Raw genomic sequence first — 22533 nt, 5'->3', positions numbered from 1 at the left:
TAAATATATATATATATATATATATATATATATATATATATATATATATATATATATATATATATATATATATATATATATATATATATATATAAGGGTAACAATTTACAATTTAATTGGGTGAAGAACTAAACTTCTAACAGAAATTGCACTCTGATTCAATTAAGAGATCGCCCTATTTGACGAGAACACAAAAAATAATAATAATAATAATTTACAGAACTTATTGTCCTCCATGGTAAATTTTTAGCCATCAGAACGTGAACGGGGTTGCAGAGAATGCTGGAATGATGGATGGCCCCGAATTTTGCCTGCAATTGCACGTAAAAATAAATAAATCAATCAAATGAAGAACCTCAAATTGGAAAATTATCAAGAAAAAATTTTTTCTACTACACAATCCTATTCGTTCTTAAGCTTTCAATTTAAAGAGCTCAAAACTCAATCTCACTCCAAATCCGTGTCCTGCTAAGACTCAACATATATTTTAAAATGTTTTTTCAATCCAATTATAAACAAATGATCGAATCACATCACAGGCTGCGGCATCGTTTTAACTTCTTTATCCAACGGAAATATCGGATAATTAACAATTTACCCGAAATTTTGACTATAGCTTCGAACACGAGCTTTGTCTCGCTGCGATCCACCGTTCTTCCTTTTGCACCTTCTCTCTCTTTCACTTTTGGTCCTGTCCATCACAAAATCTTCATAAATTGAACACAACGACAGCCTGCATTCCTCCATCAATGAACCTCCAGATCGGTCGCCTCTCTTCTGCGAGTAGCTCCATGATATAAACTGAACAAGAAGTTGGCTGGAGCAGAAGGTAACACAGTAGTAATAAAGTAAGGTGTTACGGTGACGTTGCATCATCATATTACACATGTAGATACGCTATGTTTTGGACGAAATTAGTTAGCCAATTTTGGCGCTCATATATTGTACATTATGAATTTCGTTTTTTCACATATTGTACACTATAGCTAGCATTTTTATTGGTTTGAGAGAGAATTGAAGAAAATGAAGTGTGATGCGAAGGATCGAAGAAAATGAGTATCATTTATTAGACAAAATTTTCTGGAAAATAAGAAAGTAGTCGTTGCATATAAACTACTTTGCCATTGGACAAATCTGTGTGATTTTTATATAGATTCGTCACCAAAATCTGATCATTTCAATCAAATTTTTGATGGTTTTCGTGTTGAGAAACCACCAAAAAGGGAAGAACGATTGGCGAAAAGATGAAATAAAGTTTTTCTGGTATAAGTGCAACGTTTCAAAGTTAGAGAGGGGTGACTATTCATTTTAAAATATAAAACCCTAAAAAAGGGGTGAAAGTTAATTTTTTTAAATTAAGTTAGGGGGAAAATAATTATTTTTTAAAACTAAGGTGGAAAAAGAAATAACATTTTTCGTTTAAATAAAAATCTTTAAATAATGATTTTACCTCTAATTGTAACAGTAAAAAGTAACGGATAAGTGGGCATTTAAGTTTTCAAAAATCAACGAAAGTCATTTTGAGTTTTTATTATACTTTAGATGGGAATTAGTCATTTCACTTTATTAATATTCTATAATATATAATATGAATTTTATGGTATAATACAATATAAATAAAAAATGATAAGTAACCTAAAATGTATTATATTGATAAGATACAATGAGTATCATACGATATATATTATCTATATAAATTATTATACTTTTTTTGGAAAGTGATGAGGTGGTAAATCTGAGAAATTTTAAAATATTAAGGGGTGCCCACATAGTTTTTAAAATAATGATATAATATTTAGAATTTTTAATTATTTTTATTATTTTTTTAAAAGATATATTCTACGTTATGATATATAATATTAAAGAATGAATTTATTATCTCATAAATCCCAATTTTTTATTTAAAAAAATTATTGCAATATATGTTAAAATATATCTTTATTGTTAAAAGAAACCCCAATATTTTTTAATCGTTGCAAAATAATTTGGACTAAAGTTAAAAGAAACACAAATTTGTAACATTTATCTATATTGTTATTGTCCTTCTTCAAATTATCGGTGGCTATTTAAAAATATAAATGAATTTGGTGTTTAATTTAATTTAATTATTGTAGATTTCATTTTGCTTCTTATGGGCATGGATGGTAGATGTTAATAACAAAACATATTAATTAAAATTTTGATAAAGAGATCTTACCAAAATATATATTAATTATTCGATAAAATTACCGTTGAATTGTACAACAAAATCCAATTTAAGATTGACATATAACTAGTTTAAGTTCGTTTCAAAATTGATGAGTTAAGATTTGTATTTAATTTAAAAATAATTTTATTTTAGATTTATTTTAAATTGAACCGATTCAAACTTTGTTTATTTTATAAAATGAGTTCAATTATTGACTCAAACTTAACTCATTTGATTCATGATTAACTTAAATTTGACCTTAAATAAGAGATAGAGGTGAGAATAACGAGAATTCTTGTCCCCTATTCACCAAAAATAATTATCTCCTCATCCCATCCCTTTCCCCACCCTCTTTCTATCCCCTTTCTATCTCTTCAGATTAAATATTGTCATAGTTATGATTATTTGATAAATTATTAAAAATATAATAAATATTTTCATAAATTATATTTTTAAATAATCTACGAAGTTGAAATGAGATGAATATATTCTCGTCCTTACTTTAGAAGATTATTTTTATTTTTATTTGTATCAATACTAATGTTAGAGAATTTTCTTCTCATATGGAACGGAATAAGGCAATGATCCTATTTTTAGGATCAAATGGTCATCCCCACCTTCACATTTCAAATCAAATCCAATAATGGAGGTATTACTTAATAATTTTGAACTTTTAAATTTATAATTCAAATAAAATTAAATTAATCATGACGTGATATACTTCTTAATGACGTATATGTTAATTTCACAAGTAGTTTTTCCGTTGGATCAGATCAGCCCTTCCTCATTTTATGGTCAGATCATCTAACAGCTGTTATAACTTATAAGACACTAAAAGTCAATACGTGTTCAACACTTTGAATGACCTCATCATAAATGATGCATTGCCATATCACAATAACCAAACTTATCATACGCCTAGTTCCGCAAATGTCTTTACAAAATAAACGAGGCCTAATGGCTATCCCACCGATGATTTGGTACAAATATAATTTTTTACTTATTAATTATTAAAAATTTAAATTTTTATTTATTAATTAAATTTCATTGTAATTATTAAAGATAAAATTATTATTTAAAAATTTTATTAAAACTTATATTTTTTATTATCGTTAAATTTTCAAATTTTTATTATTATCCCTTAAACTAGTATTTTTTAGGTTTAAAAAGTCACATTCACCCCTCCCCCCCCCCCCCCCCCCTCTCTCTTCCAAGTCTAGCGTTACAAACTTTTTCTTATATACAGTTGCCCCCTTAATTTTTTAGAAAGTTATAATTGACTCTAGCTTTATGATGTGATTCCAGTCAAATTAAGATGACTTTTCAAAACACAATCTCTTTATGAGAGAATTTAATCAAGCAAAATGAGGAAAAATACAATAAACTTACAAGTATAAAATGCCAAGAAAATCTAAGTCTAAAGGCAATGCCATCAATTTGGTTGTCCACTACCAAACCTAGATAAAGATTTGGATAAAGGAAATAAAACTCTCTCAAGAGCAATTTAAAAGTTTCATTCAAATATCATTCAAGTCTAAAAATAACAAGTGAAAAAAATGGCCATATATATAGGTCAAATACAAGGTGGTATAATAAACAAGTAAAGGTACCTCATAAACCACAATATAATGTTTGACCATAAGGATAAACCCATGATCTTAAGCTGGAACCCTTAAAACTAGTACAAATGATGAATTTTAATTCAAATTCAAATATTTTGCCGCAAATAGAGTAAACAAATAGCTGGATAGGAAAGTCATCAATGTCTTTGCCCAAAATGAAGGTCAAACCAAATTCACATACTTTGCTATAAAAGAAGTGAACAAGTAGTAGGCGTCAAAAGAAATTTTGTCTTTAACTAATATAGAGTCTCGATTTAATGTTTTGTCTCTTATATGCTTTTTCCATCAAAGATGCATAATTTTGTCTTATTTGAACATGTTATAACCCAAAGTAAAAGTTGGGCTATTTGGGCTACCCAAGACTTGGATTGGATAGGTAGGGCCTAATTGAAATGAGTTGGGCTTATCTTGCATGCGTTATAGGATGAAAAACTATTTGTTATGCTATCATTTACCTTAGTTTGGGCCAGTAAAAATTTGTTATTGACTTTGGGCTTGAAGTTACATCAAGTTATTTCTCTTTCTCTTTGGCAACGATTTGTCAAAGGCGGTGGTTGAATTTCTTCCTCCTCCCTTCTCTTTTCCTTCTGGTCACTCTCTTTCACTATTTGGCTTTCTTTGTTAGAGACAAGTATGATTTTGTTTCATCTAAGATGAAGATTAATCATCTTTGTCTCTAATAAGGTCGGTTAGATAATAAAGGGAAGTTGACCAAGAGGGAGAAGGAAGAGAGGAGAAAGAGATTTGATTGTTGTTTTTGACGAATCATTATTAGAGAGAAGGAGAAAAGAAGTTGTGTTCAATTGTAACTACTTTCTAAAACATTAGGGGGGTGATTGTATATGGGAAGAAGTTTGCAACCTTAAATTTGGGGGGGAAAAGTGAGTTTTTAAACTTGGGAAACATGAGTTTAATGGGTAAAAAAAATTGAAACTTAGGGATAATAGAAAATATGAGTTTAAATAAAATTTTTAAATAACAATTTTATTTTTGATAGTTATAATAAAATTTAACTAATGGGTGAAAGTTTGAATTTTCAATAATTAGTGGGTGAATAGTCATTTGACCAATAAACAATGGTTAAAAAAAGAGACACTCCTAGACGTTTCTTGGAATCTTAGGCGCCATATTTTATGAAAAAATAACATTTGCCCCCTTGTCGTTAATTTTTGGGGTTAAAACTAACAGCTGACTATTTAAAAGTTTGAGTAGTATTATGTGCATAAATAATAACATATCACTAAGTGATTTAGTATTTTTAAATTAAAGATAAGACAACACATGATTACATGATGATATACATGATTTTAAAAACTAGATTGGATCAATCGGTAGGATTAGTTGAACCACCAACTGTTAATAAAACGAATTAGACCATATATAAAATCAAATTCAACTCAATCAATATAAAAAATTGATTTGTTTATCAAAAATTCATTATGAAAATTTAAATCAAGACCTCATTTATCAGTTTTAATATATATATCATCAAATTAAACTTATTTTAATATAAAATAATTCAAATTATATATTTAATTATAAATTATACAAAGTTTTTTTAATATTATTTTTGAATAGTTAACTGATCTGACCACCAATCAATTGATCTAATCACCGATTGGATTAGAGCATCATCTCCACGAATTCGATATCCAATCCGATTATAAAAATATTAGTAATATATCATTATTTGTACATAAAATTATATACATTATTTGTATACATAATGTTATTGTAAAAAGTTTTAACCAATTAAATGATAAAAAAATCTCTACAAAATAAACTTTAAAAGATTTCAAAAAATAAAAAATAAAAAAATATAGAAAAATCCAAAATTAAGAAAAGAGTAAAACTACACATTATAACTATATGTACAAATATAGTTACAATATTGATATGTTATTATATGAAAGTAATATTATATATACAAATAAATATTACTAATTAATCTATATAACCTGATGTATCAATTTATAATTAAATGATTTTAAAATTAAAAAAAATTAAATAATCGCATCGTTAAATCACATGTTATTAACTTAGTTTATATAAACAAATTAATACTTATGTTTGTGTCTATTGTTAGACATGAAATATTTTTGTTAAGAAAAATAAAAATTATAATGTCATATTTTTTTAACTTGATTATTTTTGTTTTCTTAATTTTCTTTTAAAATTTTCATGTTTTATTTAAATATATTTTTAATTTTATTTTCAAGTTATATATATATATATATATATATATATATATATATATATATATATATATATATATATATATAAATTAAAAAGTTTTTTATTATTTTTTTCTATATAAACCCCTTCCGTCTCTCAAAACTTATACTATCTCGTTTTTCATTCTCAATCTCACATTCTCTCAATAATTTCATTCATAAATCTCTCATCCTCAAGCTCTCTCAATTCTCAATCAGTATTCATGTGTGTATAACATTTTAGTTTTCATTTGTGTTACAATTTTGTCAATCATTCATTATTTTTTATTCATCAAAAATTACAAATGAATCTAAACTCAAATGAGTTTAATCTGTTCGAATATTATGGCATAATGATATTATTGACGACGCATGTGGAGCAGCAACACATTAAAGTGAGGCAATCATATGCCCAACGAGAAAAAAAGAAAGCAAGAATCTATAGCGTGGGATCATTTCGATCAAATAGAAGAATCGATCGAAGGTGAATTAATTTGATAGGTAGTGTGCAAATACTAAGGTTCATGTTTGACATGTGCTAGTTTGGGCGACACTCGTCATCTTGATCGATATGTTACGAAATATTGTAAAAAAAATCCACATGACATGAGAGGGCAATAACAACTTACCTTCATCAGATCATGATTTGTTCGTGAGTCTAATGCAACAAGTGGTCTAAGTAGTTCAAGGCACGTTGGAGAAATGACGAATTTCCTTTATAATCATTCTAAGATGAGAGATTATATGATCAAGTATGTTGTAACTTATGACCAACATTTTTTATATGCTGAAGATAAAATATTAGAATGGATGATGTAAAATAGCGTTCAACCGCCTTTAGAAGAATTCTCAAGTCTACCTTTAGGTTTAACATCGTTAAAAATTATGAACTTATGAAAATAAAAATTATAGGAGAACTAAGTAATTTTAATAGTGTTATTTCAATTATTTATGGAGTGCAACTAATCAAGACATAAGATACCGATGTGTAATTGTTTGTTACATTAATTCTGATTGACATTTGTGCAAAATGACATTGTATTTAGGTCATTAGAATATCCTCATACTTTTGTTACAATTTATCAAGTATTAGCTAATATTTTGATGAACATAAAATTAATAGCTCTATTTTATCAATCCCTTGGATAATGCAAAAAATAATGACAGAGTAATCGAATTAATGTTGAATCATTTAGTTTATACCTGGCCACGGTTCATGAACCACCGGTTTCGGTTCGGAACCGTCGGTTTCGGTTCGGAACCGCCGGTTCACGGTTCGAAAATATAAGGACCCTGAACCGAAACCGTAATAGGACGGTTCGTCCACGGTTCGGAATCGCCGGTTCCGGTTCAAGGCCCCGGTTTGGAACCGACGATTTCGGTTCGAAACCGATATTGAACAGTCAATTCTAATACATTATCTTGATTTAATTTTTAAATTATTAATTACAATAATTGAAAATTAAAATAAAGGCTTGGACTTAATTACAATAAATAAAATTAATTATATAAATAAATTATATGATTAATTATAAAAGATAATAAAATAATAATAAATAAAATTAATTATAGAAATAAATTCTATAATTAATTATGAATTGTATAAAAAAAATTAAAATTGAAATTGAAATTAATAAAAAATTAAGAAAGAATTTAATTAAATTTAAGAAAATTTGATTGAATTGAAAGATTGAGAGAGTATTAAGAGTTTAAAGAATAAGAATGAGAGTTTGAAGGATTGAGTGAGAGAGTAGAAAGATTGAAATTTGAGAAAATGGAATTTGGAGGAGTATATATAGGAAAAAACTTTTTTGAGAAAAATTAAAAATAAGGGGGGTGAATTGAGATTCAGAGAAATTGCAGGGGACCAAGCCCCCTGCATTTTCTCTGAAAATTGCAGGGGATTGGTCCCCTGCAATTTTTCCTTCAAAAGGCAACGGTTCACTGCGCAGGGAACCGTTGCCTTTTTAAATAAAATTAAAAAAAATCAAAAAAATTTCAAAAAAATTTCAAATTTTTTTCGGTTCAGCACAGTAAACCGCCGGTTGATAAACTGGTGTGAACCGGCGGTTCCACGGTTCCAATTTATGTGAACCAGAACCGAACCGTAGAGCCACGATTTCGGTTCCGGTTCAGTCCGGTTCCGGGTCTGCCGGTTCCAGTTTTGGGTTTATCCAGGCCAGTTTCGGTCCTATTCACGGGTCAAACCGGCCCGTGGCCAGGTCTAATTTAGTTGAACCATTTAGTGAAAAATTGTTTCATATTACATGTGAATATCATATTATGAATTTAATAGCTCAAGATGGTTTAAGTTTAGTAAAAGATCAAATATCACTAGTTAGACATGTCATTGTTTACATTTCGTCATCTCTATCACACACACATCTGTATCATAGTTTGTGTAAACAAATGAGATTAAAACAAAAAAAATTAAAAGTTGATTGTAGAACTAATTAGAATTTAACATATTTTATATTGAAAACATATGAATGGTATGAAATAGTTATAATACACTTTTTCAATACTTTATCAAAAGATCCCGAAAATGCACTTTTTTTTTTTTTTACTAAATATGATTGAGAGATTGTTATAGGTCTAATAAACATATAAAAACCCTTTAAATCAGTCATAAATCAATACTTATGTGTGTACTATCTCACTATATATTTAATTTTAAATAATATGCTAAAAATAAATGATATTTTTAATAAATATAAGTATTATATTTTTTTAAGGGAAATTTTACAAAATGGCCAAAATGCCCTTCCATTAAGCAAAAATGCCCAAAATCACTATTTCCAAGCCAAAATGTCCAAATATACTATTCCTAAGCAAAAATGCCCATGATTTTTTTTAGAATAACAAAATTACCCTTCCCCTCATATTTATATAACTCTCCTCACTTATTATAGGGGTTAAATGTAATTTTAGATAAATATTGAGGGTTTTTGGATATTTTACATTGTAAAGGCATTTTGATATTTATTTATTTATTTCAAACTTTTTCTAAAATGTCAAAATTACCTTTCCCCTAATTTGTATAACTCTCCTCACTCACTATGAGGTTAAATGTAATTTTAGATAAATATGGAGGGTTTTTAGATATTTTACATTGTAAAGGCATTTTGATATTTATTTATTTATTTCAAACTTTTTCTAAAATGTCAAAATTACCTTTCCCCTAATTTGTATAACTCTCCTCACTCACTATGAGGTTAAATGTAATTTTAGATAAATATGGAGGGTTTTTAGATATTTTACATTGTAAAGGCATTTTGATATTTATTTATTTATTTCAAACTTTTTCTAAAATGTCAAAATTACCCTTCCCCTCATCTATATAAACCCTCCTCACTCACTTTATTTACACACACTTCTCATATCACTCAAACACTCACTCTCACTTTCATTTCTATTCAAGATCAATTAGTAGGGATTCGTTCGGACGGAAGAAGTTTGTATTTCTGAATTCGACTCGAAAAAATACTATTCATCAAAAACAGGTATTTATGCCAATCTTAGCCTAAAACTTAATTTTATTTGTTAAATCTAGTTTTTATGTCATAATATGGGGGTTAAATGTAATGTTTGACAAGTATGGGGGTTAAAATAATTTAGGGTAAATATGGGGGGTTTTTGGATATTTTACATTGTAAAGGCATTTTGATATTTATTTATTTATTTCATTACTTTTTCTAAAATGTCAAAATTTCCCTTCCTCTCATCTATATAAACCCTCCTCACTCATTTTATTTACACACACTTCTTATATCACTCAAACACTCACTCTCACTTTCATTTCTATTCAAGATCAATTAGTAGGGATTCGTTCGGACGGAAGAAGTTTGTATTTCTGAATTCGACTCGAAAAAATATTATTCATAAAAAAAAGGTATTTATGCCAATCTTAGCCTAAAACATAATTTTATTTGTTAAGTCTAGTTTTTATATCATAATATGGGGGTTAAATGCAATGTTTGACAAGTATGGGGGTTAAATGTAATTTAGGGTAAATATGGGGGGTTTTGGATATTTTACATTGTAAAGGCATTTTGATATTTATTTATTTATTTCATTACTTTTTCTAAAATGTCAAAATTACCCATCCTCTCATCTATATAAACCCTCCTCACTCATTTTATTTACACACACTTCTCATATCACTCAAACACTCACTCTCACTTTCATTTTTATTCAACATCAATTAGTAGAGATTCGTTCGGACGGAAGAAGTTCGTATTTCTAAATTCGACTCGAAAAAATACTATTCATCAAAAAAGGTATTTATGTCAATCTTAGCCTAAAACTTAATTTTATTTGTTAAGTCCAGTTTTTATGTCATAATATGGGGGTTAAATGCAATGATTGACAAGTAGGAGGGTTAAATGAATTTAGTGTAAATATGGGGGGTTTTGGATATTTTAGATAAATATGGGGGGTTTTAGATATTTTACAATATATACAGGATTTATATAACATGTTAAAAATATATAGGTATTGCTTTGATACAAGATAACATACAAAGGTGTTAAAAAAGTAAGAGATAATTGAGGGGTCAAATGAAATGTTATTAAAATTAGGGCGCATTTTTATATTAAACATTGTAGGCGCATTATAATTGAAATTATAGGTTTTTTCGAGTTTCACCGCTTTAGGATATATCAATGCACATTTTTCAGATTTCTGAAGAATTTTTCGATTGTTGTCATACTAGGGTATTTCAACTTTTAGATTCCGAATTTCAGTTCCGTTATTTCGAATTTCATCGCTTTAGGATATATTGAGTCATATTTTTCAGATTTTTGAAGAATTTTTCGATTGTTGTCATTCTATGGTATTTCAACTTTTAGGATTCAAATTTCAGTTATATTTTTTTGAATTTTACCGTTTTAGGATATATCAACTCGTATTTTTCTGATTTTCGTAGAATTATTCGATTATTACCATTCTAGGGTATTTCAACTTTTAGAATTCGAATTTCAGTTCTGTTTTTTTGAATTTTATCATTTCAGGATATATCCACTAGTATTTTCCAGATTTCTGACGAGATTTTTTATTATTGACATTTTAAAGTATTTCAAAATATAGAATTTGAATATCTATTTCAAAGTATAGATATTATAAAAACGTTTTAAATGGAACATTACAAACAGATAGATGCATTTTGATATAAGATAACATACGAAAGTGTTATATAAATTGTTAAATAATTATAGGGGGATAAATAAAATATTAGAAAAATATGAGGAGTTTTTTTTAATTATTAATAATTGTACGATTGTTTTACATAGTTATTATTGATATTTTTATTATAAATGAATAATTATCTTCAAAAACTTGTCATTGTAGGATTGATAATTAAAATCGATGGTTATGCATCGGTTTGTTACCAGGGAGAATGGATTCAAGGTCGCAACAACACAATGAAATATGTTGGAGGAGCCAAACAATTGATTAAAATCCCTTATGGAACAACATTCGAGGGATTTATTGAGCTTTTAATGGAGTCTTGCAGTATTGATCCAATGAAAAACTACATTCAAGTATCAATGAAGCCAAGAAAAATTGAGCTCGACTGCCCCATCCAGATCCAAAATGATGAAGATGTCTAGGGTCTTCTTGATATGTCCTAGTACTTTCAGGAATGTATTCCTGTTTTTGTTACATGTACCCCAATTGAAGGGCAGAAGGAAGAAGATGAAGATGAAGATGAAAGTAATTGGGTCAAAAAAGAATACGATTTGGAAAAGTTGATTGATTTCGGTAATGACCCGTTGTATATTGCAAACTCATGGGCTCATGGAGAAAAAGATATAGTTCCCTATTGGGGTGACTTTGATGGAGATGATATGCCCGACATTCTTTCAGAAGATGTAGAGCCTGAGTATATGGCATCAGTTACCGAGGGTATGGATAGTTTGCAGCTTAAAGATCCTATTTTAGGTGGTGGAAATTATTCTGGGCCATTTTTTGACAATGTCCCCATTGATCCATTTAGGTGGCTTCCTGATTTTCCTCCACAGCCATCAGCATCATCAAGTGGTTCCAGATCGATCCGAGAGGAGAATGGTGTCAAGATTGGTGATATTTTTCATAATAAAGTCCAATTGAAAGACGTCGTGATGCAATTCGCCTTACTTAAAGGATTTCAATTTGGTGTCAAAAGTCTGACAAGAAACGATGGGAAATTAAGTGCAAGGCTGAAAATTGTAAGTGGTACATACATGCAACCAAGTCCACTGTCGGTGATGTGTGGGGGATCAACTCTATGAATCCTACCCACACATGTTTAGTTGATCAAATCATGCCACATCACAGATAAGCTAGGGCCCGAGCTTTAGGTCAAATAATGAGATCAAAGTTTGTGATGATTGATCGAATTTATCGGCCTAAAGAAATAATTGTAGACATCACCGATCGATATAAAATTGATATTTCCTACTCACAGGCTTGACGGACAAGAAATTGGGCTATCAATTCATTGAGGGGTTCACCGGAGGAATCATTTATGCTTTTACCAAATTATTGCTACAATCTACAACGTACTAATCCGGGCATCGTTACTGCTATTGAAACAGATGATGACCATCGGCTTACGAATTTTTTCATGGCGTTAGGATGTTTCGTTCGTGCATTCAGAGAATATCTTTGTCCTGTTATTTGCATTGACGCTGCTTTCCTTAAAGGTCGATATCTAGGGCATTTATTTATTGCGGTGGCTCTTGATGGTAATAATAAGATATATCCTATTGGTTTCGGTGTCGGCAAAAAAAAAAGATTACGACACGTGGTGTTGGTTTCTTATGAGAATTAAAGAATGCATCCCTGACCTTTCTGAGCTTGCAATAATCTCAGATCGACATCATGCTATCTACTCGGCAATGGCTGAAGTCTTTCCAGATGTCCACCATGGATGTTGTTGTCATCATCTTCTGTGTAACATGCGGGCAAAGTATAAACGAGACTCAAAGGTATAGTGTAAATAAGTTTTTAAATTTATAACAATTTATCCTTTTCATACATTTTGCTTATATTGAGTTTTCATATTTTTTATCATTTTACAGGTTGCGGGTGCATATTGGAAAGTCACAAAATCATACACAGAATCTGAATTTGGTTCGATGATAGAATCCCTTGACTCAATGAACCCCCAAGCTGGAGCTTATCTACGGGATGTCGAATTTGAGCGTTGGAGTAGAGCATACTTTCCAGGACATCGATACAACATCATGACCATAAATATTGCTGAGTCATTTAATGCCCTTGTCAGACATGCACGGGGCCTACCTATAACCATGCTCTTGGAGTTTATTCGTGGTACCATACAACGATGGTTTTACGAGAGGAGAACCCATGCAAGTAAGTATCAAATCGATATTAATTAAAAGTTGTCTCATGTACTTTTTTCCACTTTGTTAATCATATTACCAAATGTGTTCTTAATATTTTTTTCAAATTACAGATGAATGTCATAACTTTCTCACCCCTTGGGCGGAAGATAAGATCAGCAATCGTCTATCAAAATCTGTAAGTCTGGATGTTCGATCGATTACACCTACTCGGTATCAGGTTGTTGCATTTGGTGGATTAATGGGTATTGTGGACTTTGGTGACATGTCATGCACGTGTAGAAAGTTTCGGCTTTCACGTATTCCGTGCAAGCATGCCATTGCCGTTGCACGACATATGAGACTCACGAATGTGCACGCATGGGTTCATCCATTCTTCCGCACCGACATTTACCGTGCAATATATCAGGAACCGATCAATCCTCTTGGAAATCAATGTGATTGGTTACACTCATCGAAAGACAGAGTTATATTACCCCTCGTCCTCGATGGTCGTCGTCCAGGTGGTCCATCCAATAGAAATCGACGCCCATCGCAAGGAGAATTTATTACACCGAAGATTTGCAGTCGTTGCCATGAACCGGGGCATACACGAACCCAATGTAAATCCCCAGCACCGGTCCTGAGCTCCGCCCCGTAGCGTTCATCTACAAAAGGCAAAGGAACGAGATCTTGACATGCTTATACTCAATTTTGTTTGTTATATGATTCTTCATTGTTGTACTTCAGTTTTATGTAACCGATGTATTTTTATTATTGTTTCAAACGTATAATTGTATTGTCATTTGATGTAATAAATTTAGTGTTTCGTATGAGTTATTTCAGTATTATTTTATTTTCTCTAATTGTTTCAAGTGTGTAAATGTTTGAGTAATCATACGTTTTTATTGTTTTTTCATGACAAGATTATTTAAAAAATGAAATCAAATACGATACATATCCATATATAACCACAAATAAAGTATATCATACACATATGTACATACAATAAATATATACATCTAAACATAGGAATAACGATAAATATACATCCGTGAGCTACTCGATACAGTGAAAATACAACTGCGTCGCTAATCGTCGACGCATAGAGGTAGAGGACTCTCGGGGAAAAACGTAGCTCCGTGCCAACGCCAAACACTCAAAAAATCGCAATATAAACATGCCACAGTCACCGGAGCCCAACCCCTACTCAGGGACATCCGACGCTCAATGCAAAGTGAGGGGATCACGTCGTGGAGTCCTCCCAGAAGCTGTCCAAAAACTCATCGCCTCTAATAACGCGAGAATAAAGGTTATGTACGGTCGCATGCACTGCTCCAGAGTCCTTATATTCCCTGAATATGAAACCTCTGAATCATACACTGTAATCGACCACTCACGGAAATCTATAACTCCGACGACCCAATGTGCGTTCTCGAAGTTTATAGGGATGAAAACCTATAAACAGTGAGACATTTTAGTTACTTATCGTTGTCGTTAACCAATTGAATGTAATAGAAATATATATAAACTATACCTGATCGACCATCCCCCATGGTTTGTACAACAATCCCGAGGTGTACGCTACATCAACCATCCTCGTGAAGAGCCCCAAAAACTCAAACTTGCCAATCGGTGTGGACTGCCAACTCTTCTAGGCCATCTCAATATGGCCTCCAAAGAATGTGTGGGCAGTCGTCCAACGCTGTGAGATAGTCGACTGGTGATCGTCCTACTGCCGACGTATTAAAGCAAAAAAAGAATCCACATGCTAAAATGGTATAAACAAGTTCACGTGTTAGTTATTAATAAATATATCTAGCTTTTTACCAAATTATATAGTATAGACAACTCATATCGTCGGTCAACCACTAGCGCAACTCTACAACAAGCCTCCAAAAGCTGTCCTTCGACTTCGATCCTATGAAGTACACATCATGTGTGTCAGAAGCCGCAGCTCTGGTATACCATGTGAGGAAAGATTCCTCATGGTCTGACGCAGAGGATGGAATCGTCGTGAGTTTCTGTTTTACCCTCCCTCTGAATGGATTTATATACGGGGTGCGAACCAGTGGACCCTTCCGGATGATCTGATCACGTGCGGTACGAACCAACTGCATGTTACAAAAACCTATTAATTCATTATTTCATTCAACAAAAACATACACATTATTCAATTTATGTTACCTTCTCTATGTATGCGGGATGAGGTTTAACCGAAGAATCCTGAATCACGGTCAAGTCAACAGTGCGTGCTCCGCCGACAGACTGCATAATTATATATTAAAACATCTTAGTGACATATATTTATCAATTATATTTATTTAGTAATTATAATTGACAAACCTTAATGTGAACGGTCTCAGAAACATCCTCTTGGAAGTCCTCCTCCTGTGAACTAATATCCACAAGCTTTTTAGTCGAGCTCGGGATATCAGCAAGTTGATATTAAAGACAAATTGATCATTTAAAAATATATAATATTTAAAAAAATAGTCGCTCGTCCTGAAATAGAGACAAAACATCATTTAAAAAAAAATATAATATTAAAGACAAATTGATCAATGATATTTCGTAAATCCCCATAACTCGAACTTCCGGGGAAGGTGTTCGGAGATAACCCTCGATCGATGATATATCAATGTTGAGACCCTATATGCATCAAAAGGAAAAAATGGTTAATGATATTTAATATAAAATATCATATGAACAATAATTTTCATACCTCCAGTGGATGATCTAAAGCGATAGGAGATCCGATTGGTTGGCCTTCATGATGAAGACCCTATACAAACATATACCATGAATTAATCGATAACAAAATAGTATTAAAAATTAAGTTATAATGATAAGTGACATACCTCAAATCGGATCGGTGAAGTCACCGAAGGGTCAACCGGTGCCCCATCCTGTCGACTACCCTAAGATAATAGTGATATTAAATCTATTCAGTGGCATTTTATATATAACGATATTGTAATATAATAACAACATTGGGGCATTAAATATAAATTTGAAATTACATACGTACCTCATGTGACTGATGGGATGGTATTGCGGTATCAATGGGGGAGGTCGTCCCAATAACGTCGTCCCTCTCCTGTACGAATGTAATAATAGTTGTCAGAATAATAACACTGTAGACATTTTATATAAGTAATAAATTAGAAGTAGTTTTACAACCTCAGCGACGAGGGCTGGATATGTACGCGTGGCGATGTCCTCCAAACGAGTCATACGATCCTCTAATCGAGTCATCTGGGAAGAAATATCGTCACGTAATCGAGACATCTGAGAAGAGATATCGTCGCAAAAACTCGATATCTCACGTAAAATCGTAGCACCCTAGTGCGCTAATGTAGCATCTGATATAGAAATACGAGGTGATACGAATAGGGGACACTGCTCGCGGGCATGATAGGTAGTGCGGTCCTCCACTCCAGGGTGCTCCTCCACGCTAGGGTGGTCCTCCACTCCAGGATGGTCTGTCGTCCGTGGGTTCTAAACAACAGGGGAACATATAAGCTGCTCCATAACAGGAGGCTGAATAGGCTCTTCATGTGTCTCAGAAGTCTCGACAATACATCTGAAGGTCCTGAGGATAGATAAGCCCCGTCTCTAGTCGCGATCAAAACCGAAGAAGATGAAGAGGAATCAACATCGAGTGAACCAATGTACTCACGAATCTCAGCGTACCACGATAAACCCTCCTCGATCGATGATGGACGAAGAGGGAATGTGACATCCTCCTAATGATGAAGATATATAAGTCAAAATAATTGTAACATATAAGAATTAATCGACTTATTAATTAATTAGTACATACCGAATCACCAATGAAAATACGACCGATATGAGTCCAACCAGAGATGTCTCGCATACGCCACCTCAACATCCGTGGGGACGAATAGGGATGGACAAGGTCAATCCAATCGTGTAACGTCTCTAGAGTCTCATATATCTAGTACTGTAATATAATCATTTACGATGTAAATAAATCAATTTATATTTTTGTCAATTAATAAATATAAATAATAATATAAAACTTACCTGAAATGCGAAAGGAAATTCGTAAAGGTCGTATTTACGGATTTCAGGCATTCGTTCGGAACATACTCTCTCACTCGCCTGTGACATAGAATCGTATGTCATCTGCCACACAACAACGCCCCAGGGGTAGGAATTGAACCCGTCCAATTGATCAACTAATTGAAAGTAATCCGTAAACACCTTCTTTCGTCGATCATTCCCTAACAAAACAATGTGAAGAATATACAACAAGGCCATCTTGACAGCGTCAATATTGTCATCCCCCCATAGCCTTGACAAGAAAACACGCTCTAAGTCGTGATACTGCACCGTAAAAAAACCTCGAAAGTATGTATCCCTGATCCTATGACCAGATGAGCGAGACATATAGGAAGAAACATCAGTCCATCGACTAAACGAAAGACCTGTCACCAGTGCAAACTCAAACGGGCTAAATCTCATATCAACCCCACTAACCCTGAACCAAAACTCGTCTCTGGCAGAGGGTGGATGTAGTGTCGGAGTAGAAAAGCATGAACCAACATCCCGGAGAATTTGGTTTCGGGTAAACGAAGGAGATACCCGAAACATGTCCTCTCAAATAGTCATAGCTGATCTGCGGTCAATGTAGAAGTAACCCGAGATAATGCGACACACTATGCACGACATATCACATCTGCCCGAAAGTGTCTGGACTCGTCAGGGATTCGCAGCTCGCTGTCAACCCGTCTCCTTTTGCGAGAAATATCCTGTAACAATATAAAAAACTCGTTAGACATTCATAAAAACAAATATGTAAACAAATGTATTCGTGGGAAAAACATAAAAAGATGAAAAATACCAAATAATCAAAAAGGAAATGACAAAACTTAAAAACAAGATTTAAGTGTCTGTTAACGATGAAATTCGAATAAAAGAAATTGAAATTCGAATTCTACACGTTCAACTACCCTACAATGTTAAGAAACGAAAAATCGATAGAAAATCTATCAAATACGAGTCGATATAGCCAAAAAAGGTGAAATTCAGAAAAAACTATAATGAAATTGGATTTCTATAGAATGTTAACAATAAAAAAATCGACCAAAAATAAGAAAATATGAGTTGATATATCCTGAAATGGTGAAATTCGAAAAAACGAAAATAGAATTCGAATTCTAAAAGTGGAAAAACCCTAGAATGGCAACAATTGAAAAATCCTTCGGAAATCTAAAAAATACGAGTTGAAATCTCGTAAAACGGTGAAATTCTAAAAAACAGAACTGAAATTTGAATTCTAAAAGTTAAAAAACCCTAGAGTGGCAATAATTGAAAAATCCTTCAAAAATCTGAGAAATACGGGTCAAAATCTTGTAAAACGATGAAATTTGAAAAAACAGAAATGAAATTCGAGTTCTAAAAGTTGAAAAACCCTAGAATGGCAACAATCGAACAATCCTTCAGAAATCTGAAATATACGAGTCAAAATCTCGTAAAACGGTGAAATTCAAAAAAACGAAACTAAAATTTGAATTCTAAAAGTTGAATAACCCTAGAGTGGCAACAATCAAAAAATCCTTCAGAAATCTGAAAAATACGAGTCAGAATCTCGTAAAACAGTAAAATTCAAAAAAGGAAACTGAAAATCGAATTCTATAAGTTCAAAAACCCTAAAATGGCAACAATCGAAAAGTTCTACAGAAATTTGAAAAAAATACGAGTCAAAATCTCGCAAAACAGTGAAATTCGAAAAAACGGAACTGAAATTCGAATTCTAAAAGTTGAAAAATCCTAGAATGACAACAATCAAAAAATCCTTCTAAAATCTGAAATATATGAGTCGAAATCTCGTAAAATGATGAAATTCGAAAAAACAGAAATAGAATTTGAGTTCTAAAAGTTAAAAAACCCTAGAATGGCAACAATCGAACAATCCTTCAGAAATCTGAAATATACGAGTCAAAATCTCGTAAAACGATAAAATTCAAAAAAATAGAACTGAAATTCGAATTCTAAAAGTTGAAAAACCGTAGGGTGGCAACAATCAAAAAATCCTTCGAAAATCTGAAAAATACGAGTCAGAATCTCGTAAAACGTTGAAATTCGAAAAAGGAAACTGAAAATCGAATTCTAAAAGTTGAAAAACCCTAGAATGGCAACAATCAAAAAATTCTGCGGAAATTTGAAAAATACGAGTCAAATCTTGCAAAACGGTGAAATTCGAAAAAACGGAACTGAAATTTGAATTCTAAAAGTTGAAAAGTCCTAGAACGACAACAATCGAAAAATCCTTCGAAAATCTGAGAAATACAAGTCAAAATCTTGTAAAACGATGAAATTCGAAAAAACAGAAATGAAATTCGAGTTCTAAAAGTTGAAAAACCCTAGAATGGCAACAATCGAACAATCCTTCGGAAATCTGAAATATACGAGTCGCAATCTCGTAAAACTGTCTGATGCAAAAAAATAGAACTGAAATTCGAATTCTAAAAGTTGAAAAACCTTAGAGTGGCAACAATAAAAAAATCTTTCGAAAATCTGAAAAATACTAGTCAGAATCTCGTAAAATGGTGAAATTCAAAAAAACGAAAATAGAATTCGAATTCTAAAAGTTGAAAAACCCTAGAATGGCAACAATCGAAAAATCCTTTGAAATCTGGAAAATACGAGTCAAAATCTCGTAAAACAGTGAAATTCGAAAAAACGAAACTGAAATTCGAATTCTGAAATTTGAAAAACCCTAGAATAGCAACAATCGAAAATTCCTTCGAAAATCTGAAAAATACAAGTCGAAATCTCGTAAAACAGTAAAATTCGAAAAAGGAAACTGAAAATCGAATTCTAAAAGTTGAAAAACCCTAGAATGGCAACAATCGAAAAATCCTTCGGAAATTTGAAAAATACGAGTCAAAATCTCGCAAAACGATAAAATTCGAAAAGACGGAACTGAAATTCGAATTCTAAAAGTTGAAAAACCCTAGAACAGAAAAAACGGATATAAAATTCGAAAACTACATGATTAGAAACCCTAGATAAAAAAATTCTCAATGTATCCCCTCATGAAAACTCCTATTCTAAATAGGTCCACTGTTATATGGCAAATATCAGAAAAACCCGTTGTGTTCTAAGGAATCTATACGACGTCCCAATATTTTAAAAAAGCTAATTTACCCCCCTAAAAAACGGCCAGTCACTGCTGAACGTGGGATGAGCGCACTTGACGTGGGAAATATTGTTCCCACGTCGGACTGTCGATCTCTTCGGCAGCCATTTTCGGCCAAAATTTGGTTGTTTCGGCCTCCGATTTCCACATAAAACAAATCTACACGTTGTATAACATAAAACCCCTCAATCAATTCAACCAAAACAACCAAGAATCGAAACATTTTAAGCATTGTTCAACATCGAAACCCTAAAATTTCAAAGCGCAAAATCTCAATAATATGAGCAATAACTTGATTCAAATAAGATTACGGGAGATATACTAGCCTTATTTGCCATTTGCGGATGCCGGAAAGAAAGAAAATCGGCGGAAATCTGCTCGGCTGTGAGATGAACGTGGTGGCGTGGAAAGTTTTGATTTTTCTTTGAAATGCACAGTAAAATCGCGAAATTTACCGTGGGAAATAAGTAATTTGGCTGTGTTTATATATAGGGGCATTTTTGTTATTTCGCCAAACTCACGTTGACGTGACAAATTGCCAAAAAACCTGACGTGGCCTAAGGATCTCCCACGATGCCCTAATATTTTAAAAAAGCTAATTTACCCCCAAAAAAACGGTCAAAGTCTTCTGAACGTGGGATGCACGTGCTTGACGTGGGAAACAATGTTCCCACGTCGGACTGCCGATCTCTTCGGCAGCCATTTTCGGCCACATTTTGGTCGTTTCGGCCTCCGATTTTAACGAAAATCAAATCTATACGTTGTATAACATAAAAGCCCTCAATCAATTCAACGAAAACAACCAAGAATCAAAACATTTTAAGCATTATTCAAACCGTAAACCCTAAAATTTCAAACCCAAAAATCTCAGTCAAATCTCAATAATATGAGCAATAACTTGATCCAAACAAGATTACGGGAGATATACTAACATTTTTTGCCATTTTCGGTTGTCGGAAAGCAAGAAAATCGGCCGAAATGACGTTCGCCGTGGGATTGCCGTGGGAGGTGGGGTTTTCTTTGAATTGCATAGTGAAAATTTGCTGTATTTATATATGGGGGCAGTTTCGTCATTTCACAAAACCTGAGTATTTTTGCTTATACCTGAATTTTTTGGGTAATTTCCTTAGACCCCTTTAATTTTGCCTATTTTTAATAATTTCCCTTTTTTTTAAGGTACGCCAAGACAAATGGAAGAGAAATTTAAAAAATACTAGAAACAAGTAACTTCACTTTTTGATTAGGCAAAATTATTTAAATGCTATAAATGAAAATTTGTTAAAGCTGTGCATTAATAAAAAATAAAATGTTTAACATTTTTTACTTGAAATGTATATCATTCATGAGCGTAAATATGGATGGACGATACATACTCTTGAATTAAAGATAAGTTCAAGTAGTTCAAAAGGAAAAAACTCGCATATGTGATCAATCTTGCACAAAGGTAAACGACATATCAATTAGAGTTCAAATGTTGGTGAGTTTTATAACTATATTAACATTAATTATTACCCTAAAATTATTAAAAGATATGTCGACACATTAAATGTTGTAGCATAGTGAAAAACATATCAAGAAAGTTTTCGTATGTTTTACCTAATGACACATGATCTACTAACTCCTTTGGTGTCTATTGTATTATCAAAATTCGTTTTTAGTGCGGATGCATGCATGTTGAACGACAGAAAATCAAACATACACCCTAAAATAATTGCAATGATAATATATATGAAAGATTGGATGTCAGTTGATTTTAAATTACAAAATCGGAGAGTAGATAATATATTTGAAGAATTCAAGAGTCTAGATATTGAAAATGAGTAAGTGATATATATCAAACTTATATTTGTACATTATATAAATGAAATTATTTGTATTTTTTCTATTATATAGCTACGGTATTCTTCTATTACAAGTAAGAAATTATTTATAAAAATTTTTAAATACTATCTCCAATTTTAGTAATTAAAAAATAATTTTTAATTAATTTGATATAATTATTAAAATTAAA

The sequence above is a fragment of the Mangifera indica genome, chromosome 2, assembly GCF_011075055.1.
Source record: "Mangifera indica cultivar Alphonso chromosome 2, CATAS_Mindica_2.1, whole genome shotgun sequence".
NCBI lineage: Eukaryota > Viridiplantae > Streptophyta > Magnoliopsida > Sapindales > Anacardiaceae > Mangifera > Mangifera indica.
This window is presented reverse-complemented; position numbering follows the sequence as displayed.